Below are 10100 nucleotides of genomic sequence, written 5' to 3' on the forward strand. Positions count from 1 at the left end.
GTGAATGCATATATGTATTTTTTTTAATTAAAAAAGAAACATTTTGCATACCTGCAACCTATATCAACTTGTATATCAAGGTTTCTACAATGAGAAATAAAGTTATACTTAATTTAAAAAAAGTGGGAAGGAGACACAGTCTTTGGTTGTCTGTTCTATCTAGTACCTGCATGCTTGCTAAGTCGCATTCGACTCTTTGCAATCCCATGAACTGTGGCCCACCAGGCTCCTCTGTCCATACACTTCTCCAGGCAAGAACACTGGAGTGGTGGGCTGCGATGCCCTCCTCCAGGGGATCTTCCCAACTCAGGGACAGAACCCTCGTCTCTTATGTCTCTTGTATTGGCAGGAGGGCTGTTTATCACTAGTACCACCTGGGACGCCCCATCCTGACGATACATATAAAATACATAATCAACATGACCTACGCTGCCAACGGTGGGTGCTAGCCACTCTAATAACCTACATGAGAAAGAAACCAAACATGAATAGACGCACGCACGGGTGAACGTCGACAAGATTCTGTACTTCCATGGGAGGCACAGCATTGTGAGTCAGATTTACTCTAATAAAAAGTGCGCACTAATTTAAAAGAAAACAAGTATTAAAGAGACAAGCGTTTTTGGCTTCCGCTCTCACAATCCACTCTAATTTACAACCAGGAACTAGGACTAACTGTAAGACTCCGGTTATCATAGCCGTAAGGGTAGAGATAGAAGACTTTCTATGGCCCTTTAAACAGCAACAAGGGTCAAGTAATGCCATTTCCAGGCCCAGGGAAAAAAGTAGAGATGATCATTCTAACTGAGGTAAGGTGGACAGGAAAAGATAAGAATCATATGATATCACGTCTAGTGAAAGTCGCTCAGTTGTGTCCAGCTCTTTGCGACCCCATGGACTATACAGTCCATGGAATTCTCCAAGCCAGAATACTGGGTAGCCTTTCCCTTCTCCAGGGATCTTCCCAACCCAAGTCTGCACATTGCAGGTAGATTCTTTACCAGCTAAGCCACAGGGGAAGCCCACTTCTAGATGGAATATAAAAATGGATACAAATGAACTTCTTTACCAAAGAGGAACAGCCTCACAGACTTAGGAATTTATAATTCCCAAGAGGAAAGGATGGGGGCAGGGAGAAATTAGCTGGTTTAGGTTAACATAAAAAAGGTGAAAGTCGCTCAGTCCTGCCTGACTCTTTGTGACCCCGTAGACTAGGGACCACCAGGCTCCTCTGTCCATGGAATTCTCCAGGCAAGAATACCGGAGGCTGTAACCATTCGCTTCTCCAAGGGGTCTTCCCAACCAAGGGATCGAACCCAGGTCTCCTGCATTGCAGGCAGATTATCATCTGAGCCCAGGCAAGTCCAGATTAACACATACAAACTACTATTTATAAAATCATCCACAAGGATCCACTGTATAGCACAAGGAACCCTACTCAACTCTCTGTAATAACCTAATTTGGCTAAAAAAAGAAAGAAGAAAAAAAAAAGCAGTCACAATCTGAAAGCAGAGTGTCTTTTTTTCTGTGGGAATGTTCAGGACTTCAGGCCCAGGGGGCAGCATCTCAGGTAGCCCTGAGAAACTGCTCCAAGGTGGTGGGAAACGGGTCAGGATACATAGAAGTTGGTAGCAAAGCGAGGCAGGCCATCGGAATAAAGATTACTGTTGATAGGGCCTCCACGGGGGCTCATGGTTGAAAAGGCTCATGATGCTGGCCTTGCAAACAAAGAATAAGATCACCGTGACCCTTGAGACTGACCACATTGCCCAAACAACCTTCTGTCTTCCAGCTGGTGCCTACCTTCTCAAGGTGATGAGACCACTGGATCCCAAACCTCCAGCTATGAGACTTCAGGACTCAGCTACAGGCTGAAAATTAACCATGCCTTCAGAGAATTTTTCATTGGCGGGGTATAAGAAAGACCCATCAGAAAGGGAGGACGCTGGCCCTCCTTAAGGGCCAGTCACCTGGAGTTGGTGATGGACGTGGAAGCCTGGCGTGCTACAGTCCATGGGGTCGCAAAGAGTTGGACACGACTGAGCAACTGAACTGAACTGAACCCTCCCATTTCCCTCTCTCCCAGCTCCCAACACCGCTCCCTGCCTGTTCTGGAGGCAAGTCCTTGAGACTTGTGCCTCCCTACCCTGAGGGTCCCAAGGCTTTACCCTGACCTCCGTAGATCCCCTCCCTGTACCCAGTCTGAACAACTTTAAAGCAGGAAACTTCACCACAGGACCCCTCTCCTTTCCCAGCTCCACTCCTCCCTTTAAGGGAAGCAGCTGGAACAGGAGGCATTGTTCGGTTCAAGTCCCATTCTCCCTCACCGGTCCATCTCAGATTGAAAAGCATCTTGGCTCCTTCTCCTCGGACCCTGATACATACCTAAGAGAATTCCAGTATCTTACCCAGTCTTAGGACTTAACCTAGCATGATTTTCACATCATCCTTTCCTCCACTCCTCTCCCAGAAGAGAAGGAACGAGTATGGCAAGCCTCTCGGGCACACGCTGATGAGAACACAGGACGGATGATGCTGAGCCTGTGGGGCCACGGCTTCCCCAGAGATGATTCCAACTGGGATTTTCAGGCAGGGAGACAGGGACGAGCAACCCAGATTACTCATCTGGTCGCTGCCTCACTGTGGGCCTTCAAAAGGCAGCACAGACAGCCGTCAACTGTGATAAGCTCCGGCTAATAACTCAAGGACTAAACGAAAACCCGGCACAATTTCTAGCCAGGTTAACGGAAGCCCTACAAAAATATACAATATTAGACTCCACTTCAGCAGAGGGCACCATTGTCCTTAACGTCCATTTTATCTCCCAATCATTCCCAGACATCCGAAAGAAACTATAAAAGGCAGAAGAAGGCCCTCAAACCCCTCAACAAGACTTTTCAAATTCAGCCTTTAAGATTTTCAATAACCGGGAAGAGAAGGCAAAGCTAGAGAAGGCCCAACAAGATCAGGCCAAATACCACCTTTTAGCCACTGCCCATGGAGAAGGCAATGGCACCCCACACCAGTACTCTTGCCTGGAAAATCCCATGGATGGAGGAGCTTGGTGGGCTGCAGTCCATGGGGTCACGAAGAGGTGGACACAACTGAGCAACTTCACTTTCAGTTTTCACCCTCATGCATTGGAGAAGGAAATGGCAACCCACTTCGGTGTTCTTGCCTGGAGAATCCCAGGGACAGAGGAGTCTGGTGGGCTGCCATCTATGGGGTCGCACAGGGTCGGGACATGACTGAAGTGACTTAGCAGCAGCAGCAGCTACATGGCTCCAAATCTCCATCAACCAACACAGACAGGAAGCCCCCTGGACCCTGCTTCAAATGTGGCAAAGAAGGCCCCTGGGCCCACTCATGCCTAATGTCGAGGCCGCCTCCAGGCCCATGTCCCAGCTGTGGCATAAAGGGACATGGAAGGTCCACTGCCGAAATCCCCCTCCAGGGATCCGGACATCCCCTCCTGGTCCCAAGGAAAAGTCCTCTGACCCAGCTCTGCCTAGCCTCCTCAGACTCGCTGCTGAAGACTGAAGGTGCCCAGGGCCCCAAGCCCTGACTTGCATCACCTCTATGGAGCCCAGGGTAACTCACAGGGGCAGGTAAGCCAATCTCTTTTCTCATCGACACGGGGCCACTTACTCTGCTATGCTTGCCTGCTCTGGAAAAACCAAGGTCTCCCAGGTCTCTGCTATGGGGGTTGATGGTTTAATATCTACACCACGAATAACCAAGCCTCTACCTTGCACACTTCAAGACACCCCGTTTTCCCATTCTTTTCTCATACTCCCAAAATGCCCCACTCCTATTCTTGGGAGAGCCCTTCTCTCAAAATTCAAAACCTCTATTACTGTCCCAAGCCCACCCTCTGGCATAGCCTGGCTGCTGCTCCTCAACCCCACCTCCTCTTCCCCACCCCATTGTCCTCCTCTTCCATAAACCCCATAGTCTGGGATACAGACAACTCATCTGTTGCCTCTCACCATGCTGCAATTCATATCCATCTCAAAGACCCCTCTAAACACCCCAATCAACCACAATACCCATCTCCCAAAAACATCAACAAGGGTTAAAGCCTATTGTCACTAAACTCCTACATCAGGGCCTCTTGCGCCAAGCTCACTCTCCCTATAACACCCCTATCCTACCCATCAAAAAGCCAAATGGCTCCTATCGCCTGGTCCAGGACCTGAGACTTATCAATGTGGCTGTTATCCCCACACACCCAGTAGTACCAAATCCCTATATTCTCTCTCTCATTCTCTCTTCACTGACTTCAATGATGCCTTCTTTACCATCGCTTTACACCCAGACTCTCAAGACCTCTTTTCCTTTACCTGGACTGACCCAGACAATCATCACTCCCAACAGCTGACAGGGACAGTCCTTCCACAAGGCTCTTCTGAAAGCCCTCATTTCTTTGGCCAAGCTCTCGCATCAGACCTAACCTCCCTTGACCTTACTCCCAGTACTGTCCTCCAATATGTGGATGATCTTGTCCTTTGTAGTCCTTCGCTTACACACTCTCAACAACACACTATACAACTCCTCAATTTTCTAGCTGATCGAGGCTATAGAGTATCTCCCACCAAAGCTCAGCTCTCTCTTCCTAGAGTCACCTATCTCAGAGTCCTTTTAACACCAACAAAAAGATGTATTACTAGCGATGGAAAGTCCCTTATATCCACTCTACCACTCCCTACATCAAAAACAGAGATCCTGTCCTTCTGGGGGTTAGCTGGATATCTACATCTCTGGATTCCTAATCTCACTGTCTTGGCATAACCCCTATATCAAGCCACCCGAGGAGGTCTTTCAGAACCCCTAGAGCTAAAATCAAATATCCGTTCAGCCTTTAACACCCTTAAGAAGCCATTCTCTCAGCCCCAGCTCTCGCACTTCCTGACCTTTCTTGCCCCTTTGCACTCCGCACTACTGAGAGACACAAAATTGCCCTAGGAGCTTGGGGACAAAATCAGGGCCCTCCCTTCACCCTGTCGCTCATCTCTCACAGCAACTAGATTCCACGGTTCGAGGACGGCCAGCCTGCCCACGTGCTCTGGCAGCAGGGTGCTCCTCGCTCAGGAAAGTAAAAAACTCACTTTTGGAGCACCCAATGCCATTTGTTCCCTGCATGACTTTAAGGGCTTACTTTCTCACAAATCCATGACCCTTCTAGCTCCTTCACACATCCAACTAATTCATGGCACCCTCGAATCTCCCGAGTTCTCCTCTGAACGCTGTTCTACTCTCAACCCTGCCACGCTTATCCCTAATTCTTCTGAGCCCCCCATCCATACATGCAAAGAGGCATAGAAGACCTGATGCCCCATTTCTCCCACATTTCCTCAACCCCTTTAAATAACCCTGACTTTACTTGGTATATTGATGGCAGCTCCTCTATGACATCAGAAGGAAAAAAGTAGCTGGATGTGCAATTGTCTCTGACACGGAAATTATTGAATCCCAACCTCTCACCTCAGGAACCTCTTCCCCAAAGGCAGAACTTATTGCACTAACTAGACGCTTATTCTTGCAGCTAACAAGAGAGCAGACAGCACGCTGATTCTAAATGCACTTTCCACATCACAGACGCACATGCTGCCACTTGGAAGTATTAGGTGGTTAGAATAAGAAAAAGGAATCCAGAATGGCAGTGGCTAAAAGACAAAGAAGGGGAAAGCCCATAAAATGGAACAAAGGAAGTTCCCAGGACTGGAGTGAGGACCTCAGGTAAAACAGACAGCACTCCTGGAGAGCCCAATCTACACAGGGCAGGCCGAGGAGGAGGAGAAAATAACATATAAAAAGAGCTGACCCAGAGGGATGGTATGGGGAGGGAGGAGGGAGGAAGGTTCAGGATGGGGAACACATGTATACCTGTGGCGGATTCATTTCGATATTTGGCAAAACCAATACAATATTATAAAGTTTAAAAATAAAATTAAAAGAAAAAAAAAAAGAGCTGGGAGCTTCTCTTCACTTCGAGTCTTTTGAGTTAGCCCACCCTCATGCCTTGAGGATGTGTTTTCCTTTACTTTCTAAATAAAACTGAGCTGTAACATGGAGCTGTAACACTGGTTCATCCAAGGAAATTACACGGGATTGTAACACTGGTCCGTCCATCACTTCAAATTTTTGTTGCAATGAGACAGAACCAAAGAAATTACAAACTCCCCTGACAGAAGGAGCAAGGGCTCCTATCTACTAAAGACTCCCATAACTAACACCCCGCTTATGCTCCAACTTTTAAAAGCAGCCAACATGCCAACTGCAGTAGGTATCGTACATTGCTGATGTCACCAGGTGGCCTCAGACTCCATTTCACAGGGCAAAACACTGCAGACAGAGGAGCAAAACGAACCTCACTCCGATCACCAGCTCAACAACTCACAGTAATCCCCAACCCAAAACCCCTTGGAAGAAAAGTTATGACCAACCTAGACAGCATATTAAAAAGCAGAGACATTACTTTGCCAACAAAGACTGTCTAGTCAAAGCTATGGTTTTTCCAGTAGTCATGTATGGATATAAGAGTTGGACTATAAAGAAAGCTGAGTGCTGAAGAATTGATGCTTTTGAACTGCGGTGTTTGAGAAGACTCTTTAGAATCCCTTGGACTGCAAGGAGATCCAACCAGTCCATCCTAAAGGAAATCAGTCCTGAATATTCATTGGAAGGGCTGATGTTGAAGCTGAAACTCCAATCCTTTGGCCACCTGATGTGAAGAACTGACTCATTTGAAAAGACCCTGATGCTGGGAAAGATTGAAGCAGGAGGAGAAGGGGACAACAGAGGATGAGATGGTTGCATGGCATCACTGACTTAATGGACAGTTTTAGTAAACTCCAGGAGTAAACTCCCTGTCCCGGTGATGGACAGGGAGGCCTGGCGTGCTGCAGTCCATGGGTCACAAAGAGTCGGACATGACTGAGCAACTGAACAACAACCCCTCCAGTATTCTTACCTGGAGAATTCCATGGACAGAGAAGCCTGGTGGGCTACAGCCAATGGGGTCGCAGAGTCGGACGGGACTGAGTGATTAACACCCTTTCACTGTTTAAGAAGGCATCCTCAAGGAAACACTGAACAGCACCAGAATGCCTATTCCACACACTGTAATAACCTATACGGGGAAAAGAACGTGTGCATGTCTATGTATAGGTGAGTCGAGGTGCTCTACATCAACAAGAAAGAAAAAATAAGAGTATACTAGTGGAAAAAAAGAGGGCAAGCAATCCTTACTCTATTCCCCTCAGGCCTTGGTGCCTGGGCTGGTGTCACACCCCTGGAGCCTGAGCAGGCTGGGGTCCCAAGGCTGGAGTGTCGTGGGGCTGGGGAGGGTGCCTGCCAAGGTGTCCCCCCACACCCGTGGGCCTGGAGTGCCTGCTGCCCTCTGCATGGGTCCATTACCTCCAGATCCAGATGGGCACGCCTGCAGTGAAAGGAGACTTACTGCTCCCCGTGGTGGAGCCTCGGGGCTGGAAGAGCTTTGAAAAGTCCCTGGTGCTCTCTGGTTCCTGGTGGTGGGGTTCCCACCTCCAGCCTCCTTCCTTAGGGTCACTCCACCTACGGATGGGAGCCTGCGCCCCTGCAGGAATTGGGGTACCCCAGAGATAAAGAGTATGGCACTCCACTCCAGTACTCTTGCCTGGGAAATCCCATGGATGGAGGAGCCTGGTAGGCTACAGTCCATGGGGTCGCAAAGAATTGGACACGACTGAGCGACTTAACTTTCACTTTTCAGTTGCATGCATTGGAGAAGGAAATGGCAACCCACTCCAGTGTTCTTGCCTGGAGAATCCCAGGGATGGGGGAGCCTGGTGGGCGGTGGTCTATGGGGTTGCACAGAGTCGGACACGACTGAAGCGACTTAGCAGCAGTAGCAGCAGCAGAGATAAAGGGTAAGAGGGAAGAAGGAATGAGGCACAAGCACTGGGTGTTACTTTGGGCACACTCCACTTCTGTTGACAATCCAGGAACAGGCTTTCCCCCAGGCTCTGATTGCCAGGGGAACCAGACTTGGGTGTGAAGAAAGGCTGTCACTGTGGCCATTTCCTGTAACAGCAACTTTAAAACTAGTACTCACAGGCTCATAATATTCACAAGGCCTGTGAGGCTGTGAGTAAAAAACACCTGCCTTTAATTAATGCCTGGGGTAACATCTGAAAAGAATTCATAACAGTCGACTTTCAAGAGCCAATTTCAAGAGGCATATTTTACTCACACTGTACAGCCTCGGAAAGCCCCTGGAAAGCGACTCCTCCTCACTCAGTGTTACGTTCTCAGTCACTTCAGTCGTTGTCTTTGTGACCCCGTGGACTGTAGCCCACCAGGCTCCTCTGTCCACGGCATTCTCCAGGCAAGGATGCTGGAGTGGGTTGCCATGCCCTTCTCCAGGGGATCTTTCCGACCCAGGGGTTGAACTTGAGTCTCCTGTGTCTCCAGCATTGCAAGCGGATTCTTTAGCCACTGAGCCACCTGGGATCAATGCAAATCAAACCTACAATAACGAATCACGTCTCACTGGTCAGAATGGTGATCATCACAAAGATTTCCAAAGAATAAATGTTGCAGAGGGTGCAGGGAAAAGGGAGCTCTCCTACACACTGGGTGGGGGTGTAAATAGGTGGAGCCACTATGGCCAACAGCATGGAGGATCCTAGTCACCTAAACGCAGAGGAACCGTCTGACACAGCAATTCCACTTCTGGGCTGAGATTCGGAGAAACTAATAACTCGGAATGATATGTGTCCCCTTTGTTTTCAGAGCAGCACTGTTTATAATAACCAAAACATACAATCAACCAAAATGTCCAGTGATCGAAAAATGAAGACTAACTGGTACATCTATACATCAGAATACTACTCAGCCAGAAAAGAGAACAAAATAACACCAATGGCAAGAGCTTGGATGGACTGAGAGATTATCAAAGTAAGTGAATAAGTCAGAAAGGTAAATTTCATAAGATATCACTTCCAAGTGGAATCTAGAAATTCATACAAGTGAACTAATTTAACAAAACAGAAGCAGACTCACAGACTTGGAAAAGCAGCTTATGATTGTCAAAAAAAAAAAGAAGTTATCTGGAGAGGTAATTTAAGAGTTTGTGATTATGGGATTAATACATACACACTTGTCTGTCTGTTTAGTCACTCAGTTGTGCCCAGCTCTTTGTGACCCATGGACTGTAGCCCGCCAGGCTCCTCTTTCCGTGGGATTTCCCGGGCAAGAATTCTGGAGTGGGTTGCCGTTTCCTTATATCAAATAGATAATCAAAAAGGACCTACTGAACAGCACAGGTAACTCTACTGAACACACTGTAATAAACTGTATGCTAAAAAAGCCGTAAAAAAGAATATTCGTACGTCTATGTATAACTGAATCAAGTTCCTGTACACCTAAAACACAACATCTGAAATAAAATCTGCTCCAATATAAAGTAAAAATTAAGTTAAAAAGGAGGAGTTGGAGAAGGGAGTAAAGGAAAGAGGACCAATAATATTTAAACCTACTTTACCCAGGACTGCTCTGCCACTTTCATTTGGCCTGATCTGAAGCAAAGTGGAAGTCGCTCACTCGTGTCCGATTCTTTGCGACCCCGTGGACTATACAATCCATGGAATCCTTCAGGCCAGAATACTGGAGTGGGTATAGCCTTTCCCTTCTCCGGGGGATCTTCCCAGCCAGGGATCAAACCCAGGTATCCCAAATTGCAGGCAGGTTCTTTACCAGCTGAGCCATAAGGGAAGCCCAAGTCTACGAAGTCCTAGCCATATTAATTAGGTGAAGAAAAGAGTTGAAAGGAATTTGATGGCCCAGGAAAACGTGACACTGTCACTGACGTGATCCTAAAGACGAGACTCACAGCCGAAGTGCTCTAGTCCCGCCCACGTCACAGGGCAGTTCAGAAACAGACTGGAGGCTTCGACTCCAACAGCGATGAAGCAGCCCCCACCTCCAACACGGCAGGGAGGACCACAGAGCAGAGAGGAGCCCCACTCAGTGTCCAGTCTGGGCGCTGGTCATCAGAACACTGGCCAGGAGAAAAAGCTGCAGGCATCCGTGCTAAACAGCCCTCACCCCAAAATTA

The sequence above is a fragment of the Bos grunniens genome, chromosome 27 (assembly GCF_055505025.1).
Source record: "Bos grunniens cultivar Pamir isolate PY7600 chromosome 27, Bosgru_T2T1.0, whole genome shotgun sequence".
NCBI classification, from domain to species: Eukaryota; Metazoa; Chordata; class Mammalia; order Artiodactyla; family Bovidae; genus Bos; species Bos grunniens.